General features: G+C 29.7%; 1 long non-coding RNA gene across 1 annotated transcript; it reads right to left on the bottom strand.

Annotated features, from left to right (window-relative positions):
* Positions 1–815: 815 nt before the first annotated feature.
* Positions 816–16882, bottom strand: LOC149058632 (uncharacterized). The gene is made up of 4 exons (XR_016190175.1): positions 16706–16882; positions 13790–13801; positions 7613–7642; positions 816–851 (listed from the first exon to the last, which is right to left on the bottom strand). It is a non-coding gene; the product is annotated as an uncharacterized LOC149058632 (long non-coding RNA).
* Positions 16883–19276: the final 2394 nt, after the last annotated feature.

Raw genomic sequence — 19276 nt, 5'->3', positions numbered from 1 at the left:
ACACCTATAAAATAATATGAATAATTGAAACTATAAGAATTTATATGATAAAAAATTTGAGCTATTGACCGGATTGTTAAATTTGTTTGTCACGTGTAGATTATAAGATTAAATAGTATAATTGACAATCGATTTTCAATATTAAGACTAAATACTTATTTTTCTCAATCATGAAATTTGTTTGATTTCGAGCATTTCAATCGGTCTCAATTGTTATCAATAATATCGTTATCATAATTATATTAATATATGTCATCAGCAGAAAACAGGATCGATCATAAAAAGACTACATACAACATACTATTTAAATAAATATTAGTTGATTGGATCGCAAAATGGAAAATTACAACAATCAACTCTATATGTTTAAAGTATCGTTTTTAGTAAAATTTAAAAGCGTATTTTTATAAATTTAACGACCGGCCTTATCAAGAAATTATTAAAAAGTACTAGACATTACAGTTCATTGTTACAAAACTATAACAAACTGCATTTAATAAATATTAATAAATTAGCAAAACAAAATATAAAAATGAAAATGCATACATGATTTCACTAAAAAAAAAAATCAAATAATTTATACAAATAGTTAAATTAAATATAATTATTTAAAAGCAGTATCTTAATATTAAACGTTAAGAGTTTTTGGAAATTTATGATTTCACATTCATCAGAAAAGTTTTAAATATACATATTAGGACATTAATTGGGTGGTATAGTATACATTAATAACTAGGGAAGTATAATTATTATACTCGGCCACGATATTATGCAAAACTTAAAATTTGATTAATTCTTAAATTTAAAATACGTACTCTCCGCATTCATAACATTGTCGGTAGTTCCATTATCTAAAATTTAATTATTTCCGTATTATACTACTTATGATAATAATACCAGTAATACCACACGGCGTTAATAAATATAACATTTACAATGTAACTGCCCCTAATGTAATTGTTGCCCGTTAATCTGCATACTATATTATCTACATGCATTTCAATGTACAAGTGACGGAATACATTTACAAAAAGGTCAAAACATTACTTACATAAATAATATGACAAATACTTCAAAATGTAAAAGGTGAGTTTTGTCTAAATATTCACTTTTAATGCTTTTGAAAAAATCCAAGCCTATGAATGTTTAATTTTAGGGGTGGTGAAACCACGGCACGCGTGCCAAAAGTGGCACGTTTGTCAAATTTCAATGGCACGTGAAAAATTAAAATTAAGACGAATAATTATGCTGTTTTAAAAATGTTGACTGTAAAAACCCAAAGTTATAAATTATTAACATTTTAAAAGTTATAAATTTATAATATTCCTATGTGTAAAATTGATTATGTTGGTATACTTTCAAAAAGTCCGAGGTAAAAATGCCCTAGGAAAAATGTTCTAAACATAAAAAGTCCGTGGGGAAAAAGTTGGGTACATATCATTAGGTAAGATGAAAAATACGATGTGATGTACTATAAAAATTTCAATTAGTATTAATAAAAATTTTAACTAAATTATTTACCTGACAAAACTAATAAATAATCTTGTATACTAATAACTACTTGACTGTTTTGGCTGTTTGTAATAATAAAATACCTACTATTTCTTTTATCTTAATTATCTGTTTTTTTTAGTTTTACTCGTATAGTCTATACATCCGATATACTTAGTTAATATAGATAGAGATATCTATGGTGATGTATGGGTATGTCCATCGTGTACATATCGTACATGGGTAACTGAACAATTGTAATTTTTGTTAGTATAGTTCGAATTTTTGTTAGTTTAGTTCGATATTTTATTAATTAGTTGTCGTTTGCTCTCGAAGAAAAAATATCAAAGTTGGTCATAATATCAGAACAAGGCCTAATTAAACATAATTATTGATATTTTTTTTAATTTTACTTTTTTGACGACAGTTAATTATTGAACTGATAAGTCATACTACTAGATAAACATTATAATTATTGAATTTTTTATTTGAATCATAATATATTATGTATATTATTTTTTTGTATGAATAATAGTTTCGAGTGTTTATTTATAGGTAACTATAGGTAACTAGCTGAACCCGTGCACTTCGTAGCCCGTTTAAAATGCTACCTCTTAAATGTCTCAAATTGTTAATTAAATTCGTTGCTTGTGATCATGCTAGCAGTATATTTTTATACATATAAATAAACTTACACTGATAATCAATTTAGTTTATGATTATGTAAATTTATTCGTTTTATCGAGAAAAGTCAGACAATTCAAATATATTCAACTGAATGATATTTAAGTCTGTCACTTTTTAACTTAGCCTATCTTCTGCCCATAGGTCTAATATATCTCTGTACCAAATTGCGTCGCAATTGGTCCATCCGTTTAGGAATGCATAAAGGACAAACAGACAGAAATCCATTTTGATATAATATATACTTATAGATGATACTAAGTACGTAATTATAGTTTATAATCATTGCATTTTTTTTTAAATAAACTATTTTAAATATTGTTATGTATATAATATACACTGGACCTTTTTAATTCGGACTTTTTAGGCTTAGGACTTTTTGACCCTGACTTTTTTTTACCACGATTCGATTATGTTACTATATCAACATTATATATTTTATTATATTCTATTTAGTTTTTACAAACATTGGGCACATGAAAAATTTTCAAACCCTGTACTGTAAAAATTTGGCACTAGATCTAAAAAAGGTTCGTCACCCTTGCCTTATAAGGAGCTTTGTATTAACTTTTCATACTGTTTGACACATCAAAACCTTTTTTATTGATATTTTAAAAGGTGAAAATATAAAGGAAAAAAGATAAGAAAGTGGATACCACTCTGCTGTAAATTAAATGTAGGTATAGTGGGACACTATTAGATAAGTAGTTAAAAATTTTTGATACTGATGAGTTTTTTTAAAATTTGATCTTTATACGATTATAAAAATTAAATAATATTAGTACCTAATACATAATATATTTAATATACAGGGTGTCCCAAATAGATCTGACATTCTGACAAATGAAATAACTTTTGTTCTCATAAATTTTTAAAAATTTCTTTTAAAAATAATCCATAGACACTTGCGCTACATTTTTAGAATATATTTTTTATTTTTTATTTTTTAATACTGAATATAAAAACTTAAAAATTGATAATTTTTTTTTCGAAATATCCAATATAGCCAATTTGTAAATTTGATTTTCAGAAAAATTTATATGGTAAAAACACTTATTTAAGTCAAAAGGCTGATTTTTTAAAAATTTTTTAAATATCAATATTTTTGTTGGGTAAATTATAGTAATTATATTGAATAGGTATTTCGAAAAATATTTTTATCAATTTTTAAGTTTTTTATTTTCAGTATTAAAAAATAAAAAATGTATTCTAAAAATGTAGCGCGAGCGTCTATGAATAATATTTAAAAGACATTTTTTTTAAATATTGATTAGAACAAAAGTTATTTCATTTGTCAGAATGTCAGATCTCTGCGGGACACCCTGTGTTTGTGCCAACGAGCCTTTTAACAAGGTTGTCGTCGGGCACACGGTCCTCCGGAGCCTGGTGGGAAGTAGGTAACACCTTATAATAATAACCGACAGTGATTTTATAGTTACAACACAATCGATATATTTTACATATATATAATAATCAACAAAATAAGGGGACGGGGAACACCGCTCTGAGGGAGCACTCAATGTCGAGCGGAACTGCCTGTAACTCAGCTGAACTGTTGGTGGGTCGTCGATTGAAGGCGGAGCGGCTGTATCTTGGGCTGAAGAATTCAATGACTTGAATCACGGGGAGCACCGGAACGTCTCACACGCAGATCAACGTCGTGTTGTATACCGGAACGTTAGATAATAAATTCGGTCGAGAGCTCGATAAAGTCGACGGATAAATTGAGCAAATTTATAATATGCTAATATAGCAATAGCAAAAGAGCAGTAATTTAGTAGTGTGCGCACACTTTTTGGCAAGATGGCCGTTAACACGAGAGCACGTGAATAATATGCAACGGCGAACGGAACAGAACCACACACAACAAAACGTAAACAACCGCGACTACCGTTGGCGGCGGCGTACGCGTCGTTGCCCGGACCAGGGCGACGGACACGTCAGTGCTGCCAACAACGCGAGTGACCGAGCGCGGTCAGTTATCATACCCATTTCCAAGACCAGAGGTAATCAATTTTGGACAAAAGGATCGAACACCCTGTATTAAAGGATACGATAATGATCATTTTCAAAAATGTTGATGTTTTTTTAAATTATTAAACAAATTTTCATTTGTGTGAAATGTATGATCATTTAAGTGGATTCGATACCGATCGTTTTTCGACTAAAACATACCAATCTTTTTTCATCAGTCCGATAGACCTAATAATGCGATAAGATATTTAAAAACTGTTTTGTTATGTCTTCTTGAGAACGGTCACTCCACTTTTTCATATACAGTAAAACCTATCTATAACGGAATCGCATGGAACCAAACATTTTTCCGTAATAAAGAGTTTTTCGTCATAAAGATGTAGAAATTACATATATGTTATTTGCACCGGGACTATTGACATTTTCCATTATAAAGAGGATTACGCTTAATAAAGGGTCGTTATAGTGAGGTTTTACTGTATTGGCTTTTTGAGTTTATACATTTACCACATAAGCTGGTTTTGTTGTGAATTGGGGGGACTCAAACCTAAGGGAGAAGTTACACTATTGTATGTACACATAATAACTGGTCGACAGAATTGTATAAATTTCAGTTGGCATTCACATTATCAATTAGTTCTGCCAAATGTTCAAAATTAAATTGTAATAAACTAATAATATATAAAACAATTTTGGTTAGACAAGTTATTACCTAACTGAAATTATTGTTTTATTTAAATTTCCATAAAATTTAATGTTGACGCACCTTCAGCGTTAGATTCTGAGAGGAGCGATTATTTTACAATGACGTTTTTTTTCTCTGTGTCGGTGTACGCAATAGGTTATCGAAATATTATGATTCGACTTTCAACCTCAATAGGTATTCTGGCGGGGAACTGAAAACCCCAGTAGTTTTCAAAAGCATCGGGAAAAACAAAAATATATATTAACAAAAAACGGAAATTTTTACATAAAAACAGTTTTTGACAACTTTGATTTTGGATATTGGTGTAGTATCTCAATAAAAAATTACCGTAGATACATGAAATTTTCATTGATTGTTTATACTAGCATTATCTTGATTATATTTTAAAAGTTTTTAAAAGTTATTTATAGACATTTTCATTTTCATTTTATTTAGTTTTTTTTTATAGATGTCGATAAAATTTTATTCGTTTTTAAACAGCTTTGAAATTTAATAAAAGACAACATATATATTGTTTCAATGGTAATTCTTCTTCTTTCTCTTCCTCAGCTCATTATCGTCCCATTAAGTGCCATCGCTGCCATCACAAAATCTCTCCACCTCTCCATTTCTCTCTATCGTATGCGTCGTCAAAATATGATTCTTCTTCTATGTTTTTGATATCTTGAGCTATAACGTCCACCCATCGGGTCCTTGGTCTTCCTAATGGACGTTTTTTTTTTCTTTTATTTTGTTTACTAATAATATAATAATAACATAATACTATAAAACTTCTTTTATTACTTGTCCATCCGCTCTCCTAACATGTCCTAACCATTCTAGACGTTTGCTTTTTATATATGAAATAACATTTGTCCTGTTATATAATAACTCCTGTAGTTCTTGATTTTTCCTTCTTTCGTAAGTTTGTGATTCTGTATTGAATTTCGGGCCGTATATATTTCTCAGTACTTTCTTTCGAAGGTCATTAGTCGTTTGCTGTCTACTTTGGTCAGTGACCATGTTTCACTCGCGTATGTGATTATCGGTCGTAGATAGAATCTCCTTATGCTATAGTAGCATCGATTGCCGCATGTTATTCGCTCATTGATTTCTTCATGGTTGTCGTTTTTGCTATTTATGTTAACACCTAGGTACTTAAATACCTCCACTTTCTTGAAACTATAGTCATCTACTGTTATGTGATCTATGTTTGAGCTTTTTCTTGCTACCATTAAGTATTTCGTCTTTTCCTCATTCACACGCAGTCCTATGGTTTTACTTGCTTTCAAGAGTTTGGACGTAGTATTTATGACTTCATCTTTAGTTTCTCACATTACTACAATATCATCTGCGAATGCCAATATTACTCGTTCCCCACATATTTCCATTTTTCGACCGTCCCATACTTCTCTTATTGCTTTTTCTAATGCTAGATTAAACAAGGTGGGTGATAGAGCATCACCTTGTCTGAGGCCTGATTTTACTTCAAAGGTTTCAGACATTTCTTGCAGGAAACGAACTCTGCACACAGTTCTATTGTTACATCCTTTTATAAGATTTACGTAATTTTTAGGAATGCCTAGTACCTCCAGTGCTTCTCATAGTTTTTCCATATCAATACTATCATAAGCTTGCTTATAGTCTATAAATATAAGATGCAGATCTTTATCAAATTCATAAAACTTAACCATTATCTGTCTCAGTGTAAAAATATGGTCCAATGTCGATTTACTTTTTCTAAAACCACTTTGATATTCCCCGACTATTTCGTTAACATTTGGGTTAATCCTTTCTAATATTAATGACGTATACACTTTGTAACACGTGTCTAAGAGAGATATACCTCAGTAGTTCTTTGTTTTGGTCGGGTCCCCCTTTTTTAATATAGGACATATTACTGCACTGTTCCAGTTCTCTGGAAGGGTTTCTGTATCCTATGTAATTGACATCATCTCCATAATTTTTGTTCTTATTTCAGCCCCACCTTTTTTCAGTAACTCGGCCACTATATTGTTTTCCCCAGGTGCTTTATTGTTCTTAAGCTTATTGATTATATTGTCGATTTCTTCTTGTTTAGGTTTTTCTATCTTTGGTTCTGCTGTGTAGTAATAGACAGTTTCATTGTCTTCCTCTACTGTTGGTTAACTACTGTTATAGTTGTACATTGAATCTTTTTCTGGCTTTTTTCGATGACATTTTCTATTTCACTGACAGTCTTAGAAAGAACTTTGCATACAGTAGGTAGTGTCGGTATCTGCATCGGCTCCTCTATACGATCTCACCTTCTGAATGCAGTTACCATGCCTTTTGTTTATTAGTATGTGGTCTATTTGATTTTGCGTTCTACCATCAGGTGACTTCGAGTGTATTTGTTCACCAATTGTAATGGTTAATATCATTAATAACTGATATTAATATTTTATAATAAATTGTGTATACTATGAATGACTGAATGGATCGAGTACATAATTAATCTGGTTTGATTAATTTAGAATTTATTTTATAGGTACCAACAATTTGTTTGAAATATTAACAATATAATTAATTTTTAATATAAAATATCCTAAACTGACAATCCGTCTCTGCTCAGAATCACTTTTCGTATTTTATGATACTATATCACTAAATTCAAATATACCTACCTAATAGCATCCATTACAGTAACCCAATTGTTCTCGACTGTACAGCAGAGCGTCATTCACTTACCCCTTTTTTATTTAAACTATACCATGATAATAATAAAGTTAACGTATTAATTAATAAATATTAACTTACCCTCACAAGTTGTATAGTTTTTTAGAATATCTATTAAATTTTTAAATTATACGATTATTATTATGGTTCAGTTACGTATATATAATTATCCATTCATGAAACGCTAAATGCTATATTAAAGAATACTACTTATTTCTTAAATATTTAGTGTTTATAAATAATTTAAAGATCATTTTTTATGTGATATCTCAATAAATTATTTTCAAGTTTTGTTAATTTGTTTGACTTTCTAGGCTGGCCTTGAAAGATTCATCCTAAAAAGATCGTTGAACAAAAAAACAAAAATCTTGAACATATTTTACCGAAGAATTTTTACTATAATATAGTGTAGTACCTATGGCTAATAAAGTATTGGGGGACGATGTGGCCGAGCGGTCTAACGCGTCGGCTGTGGCTCAGACGGACCGGGTTCAATCCCCGACCATCGGGCGACATTTTTCTCCGGGCAAGTCACGATGTCCGGAGAACAAATGCCGCAATCCCCCACTCTGGGGCATGGCAGAAACCTACGGGTGTCCCAATAAAAATTCTGCCAAAAACTCACCCACGTGTAACACACCTTACCGATCCACAAACCTACACTACCACCCCCTTCCCAATGGCCTATGTTGCCGCGGGATAATTGATAAAAAAAAAAAAAAACTATTTTGAAATTTTAAAAATGTATTACAAACTCGTAAGTAATTATAAGATTTAATGCTACATATAAATTAATTTATCAAAATTAACTTTTATTATTTGTGAAATATAACATTAGTTTGCGACCGAGCTCCTAATCGCCATATACATTACTTTTATCATCAGGGTGTGAAGCAACACACACACACACCAAGCTAACCGGTGATCGGCGTATACGACACCGCAAACATTCGTTCTATACAAGCTTTCCAGTCAATCACTCTTAGACTTATCACCAGTGCTCCATGGTACTTAACAAATGCAGCCTTCCACAACGACTTAAAAATACCAACAGTAAATGAGCTTGCAAAAAGTCACTACAAAATTTCCACTCAAAATTAAAAAATCACGCAAACCCCGTCATTAAATATATGTCCTCCCTTTCATTACCAACTCGCGGTCGATTAAAAAGAAACTGGGCTAGAGATCTCCTTAATTAGGGGGTAAAAAAAAATATTTGTGTGCACATATTCGACACACAATGGACAATTCATATTTTTTTGTACCTGAGCGTAAACTCAACTTCAAACTTGTAATATCTATAACCATAATATTAGGCATATTGTGAATGTCTTTATAATCTATAAGGGACATTAAATGTTGAATGAGCTGTTCTGCCACCATCCAATAAAGTTGCTAAATGAATAACTGCTAGATCCCGTTCATGAATTGGAAAACCAAAGATACGCCAGCCTCATTGGAACTGATGTACCGGCCAATTTGGTAGAGCGTTATTTCATCGTTGTTATTCACCGGAGGAGCATTCACATTGGTATTTTAATACGAAATACAGCCATATCACTTCCTTTATTCACATACTTACAAATGTATTTGATGCTCTTCACCGAACTGCAGAACTCAACATTAATATGAGCATTAAACGTTTTACTCAGCAGAGGCGAATATGGCATCACTCAACGATTACCAATGTCAATGTCTACGTATTTGATATTTTTTGTAAAAGATTGCCCGCCATTATCGGTATTTTTTTGACGATATATTGGATATCCGTCGACATTTGTGATCGTATCGTTACTGAATTCTTTAGGAAAACTCTTTGTACATTTTCCATTTGCCATGCATGGCGATGAAATATTCAGATTACCGCATGGCCCATGAATCATGTTTACCGTAACAATATCAAACGGTAATGTATCAGTAGACATATCTGGAATTTCAGCAGAAATTATAGTATCGATTTCTTCAGGACGTATTTTGTCGATTAACCAAACCAAAATGTGTGCATGAGGTAATCCTCGTTTTTGCCATTCAACTGAATACATCTAGCAACGTGTGGGACCGAATACATGTAATTTTGTAATGAAACTCATTAATACTTTAATTTTTGTTTGAACACACGTGCTGTAATGTCATGACGATATATTACATTTTGTCCTGGAAATAACAAAGATGTTATCTCCAGCCATTTTGGATTACATTATGGTCGGCCGTATTCGCGCACGAAAGTTAGAGCATCCTGGCTGTATTCTTGCATATGACGTACTCTGCCTATGTACGATGATGGTAGAATGATAGAGTTACCAATTTCGGTGGTGTTGGCGTTGCACAGAATAGCGTCTCGCAAGTGAATGTATTTCTCCGCACGCAGCTTTTGTTGATTATATCGTAAATATCGTAGTCGTTCGCTCTCTATCTTCACGTACATATCGACCATGAATTGTTGGTAAAGCTCGCGATACCGTAGAATGACGTCGTCCTGACCGCGTCTAATCATCATACGATACGTATAATAAGCTTTCGAGCTAACGTTCTTTATCAATGCGGACATTCCTTGTCCGTAGCACCAATCTCTACTTTCGAATGAGTGTAATATTCAATATCGGGCCCATACTCGAATGCTAGACGAAGGAATGAATTGGATGTAAATGCTCTATGTACTTGTTGGCGTTGTCGGTAATTTTCTCTGCGTGTGTCAACTACGAATTGACGCGCTTATAATCGTCTTATTTCATTTTGTTCAGTGTGTGCCTCACGCAATCGCACCATGTTCACACGTACATTTTCATTGTTTGGTTGGATTTGTCGTCTCTTCTTTGTGTTCTTCTATCTCGCATACTTGTACTTTTGGTCGTTCGACGGGCCAAATCAGACCTCTTGCGGCTGGCTGGCATTGTACAAAATACACAAATCGATACAATTATAGTTCATATTAAACTAAATAAATAAATTTATGTTTATATCTATGGAAATACGTCAGATGACAGCGGCGACAACGGCAACTGATCGGTGTGGCCATTGATTAAATATATGAAACAGAGATTAAATATAAAAAATAAAAAACAATAATAATAATAATTTAATATGTTTGGTAACCAACGGCAACTCTATAAAAAAAAAATTTGTCTTAGGTTAAAAAAATCCCCGTTTGAGCCACCCTTTAAAATAAAAATAGGGATGTGAAAAATAGTTTACATCACTCTCTGAGACCTATTTATTATACACGACAAATTTCATGACAATCGGTCCAGCCGTTTCGGAGGAGTTTGGTAACAAACATCGTGACACGAGATTTTTATATATTAGATTTATCAACTGGCTAAAAAAGGTCTAAATTGTCATATTTTCACTAATTTATATTTATATAAATGTAAGCTTAATAGCTGCACATAAACATTTTTTACCTGATTGGCCAAGAAGGCCATTAGTTATTATTGAATCGCCTTTACCATTAGTTTAACCCTTAACTACACGCGCTGGTGTACTTTGTACACCAATATTTTTGTTTATCTTGTTCTATTTTAGTTTGTATTTATTTATTCTCCTAATCTAACCTTTTCTTATCTAATATGTAATAGTTATTAATCCATTTCAGTCGTCATTTGATGTTTGTAGCCGCACAAACAAGCTGCGTATAAAATATTTTTGTATCGGTGAATGAAATACACCGCGTGAGTAATAATGTAAGTAATTTCTACGTCCTATAATTCTGTTTATTTTTCTAATATTTAATTATTATATAATCATACTATTATTATTATAATAGGTCAAAGCTTACGCCAAATCATGTGAATGACTTATTAGATATGGAATAGTCAGAAGAAGAAGTGGGAGGTGGGGAGGTGATGAAGACGACAATGAAGTAAGAATAGTAAATAATATTGATCATGACAATAACTCGTGCTTGGAATACAGTTCATTTGATGATTCCGATAGTGATGATGATAATATTGAGCTTGTATATTTTATCTGTAAAGATAAAGCAACAAAATGGTCTAAGACACCATTGACAAGTAAATTCGCTAAAACTAAAAAAAAATATAATAAATATAATACCTGGTTCAAAATTTACAACTGAAGAAATTCAAAATGAAGTAGGGGCTTTTCACATAATATTTTCAGACAAAATGGTTGAAGAAATTATTCATTACACCATTATGTATATTTCGACAGTTCAAAAAAACTATAAAAGAGATAGAGATGACAAATTTATAACAAAAAATGAAATGATGGCATTTTTTGGTTTGTTGTTTTTGTCAGGAATAAAAAAAGGGAATCACACCAACTTTCTTCAACGTTGGGCTACAGATGGTACTGGGATTGAAGTTTTTCGGGCTTGTATAACTGTAACTGTTTCCTTTTTATTTTTAATTCAATAAGATTCGACGATAAAACAACTAGAAATAATAAAAAATCTGAGGACAAACTAACTGCTGTGAGGTCAAATAGGTCAATGCTTGATCAATTTGTATATAATTGTAAGACAAGTTACTGCCTTAGTGAATATTTGACCATTGACGAAATGTTAGTCCCATTTAGAGGTCGTTGTAGTTTTAATCAGTATATACCAAGTAAACCTGCAAAATATGGCTTGAAAATATTTGCACTGGTTGATGCAAAATCATTTTATACGGGGTATTTAGAAATTTATTGTTGGACGCAACCAGACGGGCCTTACAATATGTCTTCCAAGCCATTTGATATTGTCATGAGATTACTTGACAATGTAACGGGAACAAATCGTAACCTAACATGTGATAATTGGTATACTAGTTATCTCTTGAATTACTAAAAAAGCAAACAACTATAGTAGGAACATTGAGAAATAATAAATAGGAGATTCCAGTAGACTTTCAACCACGTAAAAATAAAACAATTAATTCTTCATTTTTTGGATTTCAAAAAGAAATAATGATAACATCATATACTCCTAAAAAAAATAAAGCTGTTATTCTATTATCAACTATGTATAATGATACGTCAGTAAATCGTGAGACAAAAAACCTGAAGTTATACACTTTTACAATTCCACAAAAGGAGGCGTGGACACTGTCGACCAAATGTGTGGGAATTATTCAGTCTCTAGGAGAGCACGCAGATGGCCTTTATCAATATTTTTTCACTTTCTCAACATTGCAGGTATAAATGCAAATATTCTGTATAACAATACACAAATAGAAAAAAAACATAAGAATAGGAGGTAATTTCTAAAATCACTTTCAACAAATTTGATGAATAATCACTTGAGTGAAAGATAACAGATGACAAATCTCCCTACTGACATAAAACCTTTTTTATCAAAATATGAAACAAAAGAAGTGGACGTTCAAGAACCTCCAACAAAAATACGAAGTCGGTGTTATTTGTGTGAAAGAGCTAAAAATAGGGTGACAACAATAAAATGTTCTTCGTGTCAGAAGTTTAGGTACATGTAAAGAGCACGTAAAAGCTGTTGTCAGATGTGAAAGATGTATACGAGTAATAAGTCAGGATAATGAGTAATATTTAATTTAAGTTAGTAAAAATTATTAGACAATAAGATATTTTTACTTTTATCAATTTTAATATAGTAATAACAAATTTTTTTTATTAAATTTTTTTTATAATTAAATTTAAAACAATATTAAGTAGTACTTTGTTCTTTTATCAGTAAATGAAGTCAAATATATATGCAATACGACATTGATTTCTGCGTAAAATAAATTGGTGTATAAAATACACCGCGCGTGTAATTATTGAAAAAAAAAATGGTGCGTGTAGCTAAGGGATAAATATGCACACACCACCCATAGATTAGCACTCATTGAGCTGCTTGGCGAACGCGTTAATTTCCTTTGAGCCTTGCTCCACATAATATTATATACACATACATTATACAGATCGGTCGGTGTGCGTCAAGTCAGGTATTATAGGCGTTGCGGAGTACATACGGTGCCCGGGCGCTAACCATGTTATTGTAGCGTTTCCGGCTCGAACAATATTTATATAATAATATACTAAAAAGTTACTTTCGAAGAATAATTAATACGCTCTTTTAAAGATACTTTTCTAATAGTTATAAAAATTAATGTACGACAAATCGATTTTAAAACAGAAATCAACGTCAATCAAATTAGGATTATGATCATTGATCTCAAACATAAAGAAAACGCAATATGAGTTATCGACCATTTATTTTTTTTAAGTATGCAGAATATCATAAATATTTTAACTTCAGTAATATTTGTTTATTAAATATTATTTATTAAATTTAAATATTACCAGCACATATTTCTAAAAACAAAAAACATTGTGTTATTCCATATTGTCATCGATCTACTACAAATTACGATATAATATATTCACATTATAGACTATAAGAATATATAAACTGTGCGATTTTTTTATATACTTAGGTACATAATTTATTTTTAAATTATTTTCGAAGCCTATGTAGAAAAATAAATGAAGTTATTGTTAATATTATTAAACAATATTAATTCAGTGTTTGACTAGGTGAATCAAAATCAAGTTTTACAATATGCCAACTGAATTGTATAAGTTATAAAATTTGTAATAACCTCCTAATATATTTCTGCGTGAAAATACTTTCTTTTAGATTCTGAACGAAGTGATGAATATATTGATTTTACAATGATGTGTGTTTTTTTTTTTTGTGTGTCTGTTTACAGCATAACTAGTCAAAATAATGCTTCAATTTCAAACTTTGGGGGTGGTTTCCGATATAATAGTGAATATTCTTGATGCATTATAGTGGTCTAAAGTAAACATTTTCCAACAGTTTTCAAAAAAATCGAGAAAAACAAAAAAAAAATGACAGAAAAACGGGAATTTTATGCAAATCCAGTTTTCGACCAAATCGATTTTTTTATATGGTTGTAACTCAAAAACTAATCACTGCAAATACTTGAAATTTTCACCAAATGTTTATGTTAGTGTTATCTATATACAGTTCAATTTTCAAACATTTTGACTTTTCTTGAGTTATTTATAGACCACTGAAATTTTCGATTTTTATGAGAATTTTTTTTTGAAGTGTCAGTAAAAAAATTTTGGATGACCAAAAAAACTTGAAAATTTAATACAAGGTTCCTTATGAGTTGTTTTTATTGTAGCTAAAAAAAAATTAAAAATCGTTAATCACAATTTTATTTATAAGCGTTTATAGTTCAAATTTTTACGAAATCTTTCGAAAACGCGAAAATTTGCAAGTAATTTTGAAGTTGAAAAATCATAACAATTTTTGTGTTTATTACTAAAAATTAAAAATACAACACTAAGTTTTCCATACTAATCAGGTATATGTATATCTATGATAATATAAGGTATTATGAATAATGATAACTGCATGCAATGTTTTTGGAAAAATTGATTAACTATGCCTTATGCAAAATGCATCCTAATTGAAAAATAAAATATTTGTTTCAAAATAGAATATATGACAATATTTAAATATAATATATCCTAGACTGACAAATCATCTCCGTTCAGAATCGTTTTTCGTATACAATGATACCTATCATTGCATTCAAATTTAACCTACCCTAGTCAGAGGTCCACCCCACCCCCTAATGTACAGCAGAGCGACATCCACTTACCCGCTTTTTTTTTTTATATGCAATCTACATTCTATTCCACATTGGCACAACAATTAGATGTGAATCAGTTTTGATAAAAATGTTAATCTATAACAATTTTACTACCTACATTATAATGTTATGTATAATTAAATTATAATAAATAGCGTACAACATTATATGGTTAGAAGGTTAAAGGGCGTAAGCGCCACTTTTTTGAAATCGTCTATTTTGCGCATTGTCTTAAATGGCAAAATTTACATCGATTCATCCAACATAAACATCGATATCACTTATTTATTATTTACAATGGATGTCTTAACATGTGGTTGTATACTTCATATAATTGGAGGGATTGAAAAATGTATGCGAACGTCAATTAAAAGATACAAGCGACCTTCAGTGAAACGTGATAGGACGAAAGTGTCATTGTTCGCAGTTACATCAATTAATAATTTAATTATGTCGTTCTGTCAGTACTGTAAAATGCGATGACCAGTCCAGCATTGATTATTGATGAACGAAATTCAATAGAAGACTGATTAAGACATTCACTAAATTTATGATTCACAAGAAAGTGCTACTATTAATTGTTAAACATTTTATTCAAGAGTTACTTATTATTTTATTTTTGTTTTTACATAAATAAGCCATAATTATTCACTAAAAAGAGTAGGCCATGAAGTTATGTTTATATTTAAAACTTGATTTTTTTTAAACGTTATTATTATTAATCATTAACTAAATTAATAAGTATTTTCTTATTTTGTTAAATAACTAAGTTTTTTAAAAACCATGTTCTATATTGCTATGACTTAATTTTTTACTTTACTGACCTATACCAGAACTCGATATATTGTATTCATTATTACAATTTAAAATTTACCTAGGTATCTTAGAAACAAAACAAAAAAAATTTCAAAAATAAACTGTGATTGGAGCTCAGGTAAATATTTGGCTGGTATTAAGTTATAATTATTTACTAGGGATTGAAGTATACCTATTAGTATTTATTTTCTTAAATATGGATATTATTAGTTAACTTTATCATGTTCACAAAACAATTTTAAACATTTAACTTAATTAAAATATAATACCATTTTTGAAATAAATACTACAAATCATCATTCATTAATAAATAATAATTGTAAATTATGAAAGCGATTGTATTCAATAGAACATAATATATGGGTTGTAAGTGCCTGCAGGTACAGGAAAAAAGGGCGTAAGAGCCTTTTTTTAAAATTAGCTATAACTATATAATTGTATTGTTATTATGAATAATTAATCCATACAAAACGTATAAGTCCTATGACTTAACTTATTAAATCTCAAAACGATTTTTGTTTGATGTTCTAAGGTTGTGATACAATTTATTTGAAATATTTTGTTTTTTGGTTTTCCAGAACAATTTAGTTTTAGGCGATTACCTACATCATTTTACCTTCTAACCATTTTGTGTTAATCTATATATTTAATAACATAATTATAATTAATTACAGTTTATCAAAAAATTGATATATATCAATGCTGATAAAATAAATAATACATTATAATACAAAATATAATCATACTAGTATATCAATAAGGTATTCCTTACTTCGCAACCGTTCTACTTTATCAGAAGTAGCAGGCATAACACAAATTACAACAGTTAAAATTGCAATGGTTATTAAACTATGATTAAAAAAAATCATTTTTATTTAATATAAGAAAATAATAAAAATTGTGAACTTTGAACAGTTTGAATAATAAATAAAATAAAATCAATATTTCGATTTCTTATATAAGCGATCTATTCCCATTCCATACCCACTAAATACAAAGCAAATAATGTTCACAATACGTTTTTTATTTATTTATTATACCTACATGAATAATATTATTTTCAATTTGTAGGCGAACATAACAATTGTTATTTTTATTTTTTTGTTATTTCATCTGATAAAATAATGTGTATTCAATGCAATGCTTGAGTCGATTCAGTACCTAGGCAGGTCAAAAGAGGAGGGGGCTACATTTTTAGTTGTCTAAAATTTATATGAATACATTTCGAGGATACTCCTAGTCATTACAAATGAACAAATAGTATAAACAATTCCGCATATACCGACTATAACACCTAGTATAATTATATTGGTATAATTCAAACACAAATGAAATTGTCAAATACACTTTTATTTAGGCCATATAAAATAACGATAATGTTTCTGTTTTAAATTTCTGTAAACGCCTTCCAAACGTATATTGCTATTGAATAAAAATGTATAAAGATATAGATTTTTTCGTTCTTCGAAACACGATATTTTTGATTAATTTCATACACCGATATATAACATCGGCGATATTGAAATTTGAATGAGTATAAAGTATTGAGTTTTTAAATCGTAGATAAAAGATAAGTGAATCGAAATAGTACGACTCTCTATAATATCTACTCATAAAACCCGCAAATGCTATAAGTCCCGGCTTTATTTTCGGAAGTTGTTGATTATGTTACAGACATTTTAAAATTTGTATTCATCAACATGAACTATAAAGTTTATATTATTTTTGATATTATGTGAATAAGTGAAAGAATATTTGAATAAGTTAGGAGATCTATTACATTAAATGTTCAATATTTTAAACTTGCAATGAAAAATTTGTATTCAAATTATACACGCAGAAGATATAGTGTTAATAAATAATATAATATTTTGTATGACGTGTGAAACAGTAAACTGTACCTATAGAAGAATATTATTGAAAGACAAGGTTTAAAATCTATCCCACTAGACGTTTTATTCGACTATCTAATACTGAATATTATTAATTAGACAGGATGAACTGCCCGGAAAGCAATACCATCACATAATAACATTCCAGCAGCGGATAACTTTTACGCCGTACGCAAATACATGTATAAATAAGTTTTTTATTTTTAACAAAACAATATATAAAAAATATTTTTTTTTTTATTGGCGGGAAGGGGTAGGGTTGAGGCTTCGACGACAAGGGCCTAATCGATATTAGAAGGTAACATAAATTATTTTTTATATTATACATAATTATCTTCTACTAAATACTGACATGCGAATTTCTTAAAATTGATAATTAAAATGGCTTATCAAATGAAATTAAGACTGTGTCGATATTTTTATATCGGAGTTCGGGTATCTCAGTGTTTTATTAGAACCTTTCACTAAATTATTAATAGTTTTCACTGAGAAATATAAAATAACATAAGAAACAATAATTTAAAAAAACTAATTTTATTTTTTTTTTAAACTAAAAAATATATCTATTATAGTAATTATACTTTTTTAAGTTTTAGTTTTGATGTATAAAATTCAGCGAAAAATATTCTATTACAGTTAGAAAACGAAATCAGCTATGTACACAAATTGTTTGTACAATAATAATAAACATGTGAAAGATGCTATAGGCATTCAAAACATATTATGTATAATTTTTGAAATACGTGGCCTAGTACAGTAGGTTGAATTACCTTTTGTTAAAAGAAAATGAAATAAAGCGTTGTTTTATCGTTATTTCTAAAAACTATTTACTTTTATCAAATATTTTTTATTAAAATTTTGCTTTATGCTGTTCTAAAACTCTATATTTTTTTTATATTTATCAGGTAAATCTCTATCAACTTTTGATTTTCAAATCTATACTTAAAATTTCATAAACGAATAGAGTTTTTTTTTTAATGAATTTTCACGTTTAATATTTTTATTTTTCGTTAATCCATTGACTAGGTTTAGCCTCCCAAACTTAATACTAACCTAACTTAATCATCCAATTTTGGGAGGCTATATCGCAATGGATTAACAAAAAATTATGAGTGTTTTATTTTTTTTGAAATAGAACGATGATGAATCGATATTTATCAAGTAGGCAACATTCTTTGGTAATCTTGAGAAAATAGATTATACTATGATACCTAAGTACAAAAATAGAAAATCTAAATAACTACACTTTTTTGATTTATTTTACTACACAACTGTATACTTTTATGCCATGATGGAAAACTGATTATAATATTATTACGTTATATACGACTACGTTTTTCGGCCATTTCAGCTCTGAATGATGAGTATTTTTTTTTATTAACAAATCGTACCTACCTATTTATTTTCACTATCCGTGATGTTATATATATATCAGGGCTTAAAAACGGTAA

The sequence above is a fragment of the Diuraphis noxia genome, unplaced genomic scaffold, assembly GCF_037042655.1.
Source record: "Diuraphis noxia isolate RWA-SAM2 unplaced genomic scaffold, SU_Dnox_SAM2 contig0002, whole genome shotgun sequence".
In the NCBI taxonomy this organism is placed as follows: Eukaryota; Metazoa; Arthropoda; class Insecta; order Hemiptera; family Aphididae; genus Diuraphis; species Diuraphis noxia.
Note: the sequence above shows the minus strand (reverse complement) of the source record. Positions and strands in the feature narration are given on the sequence as shown.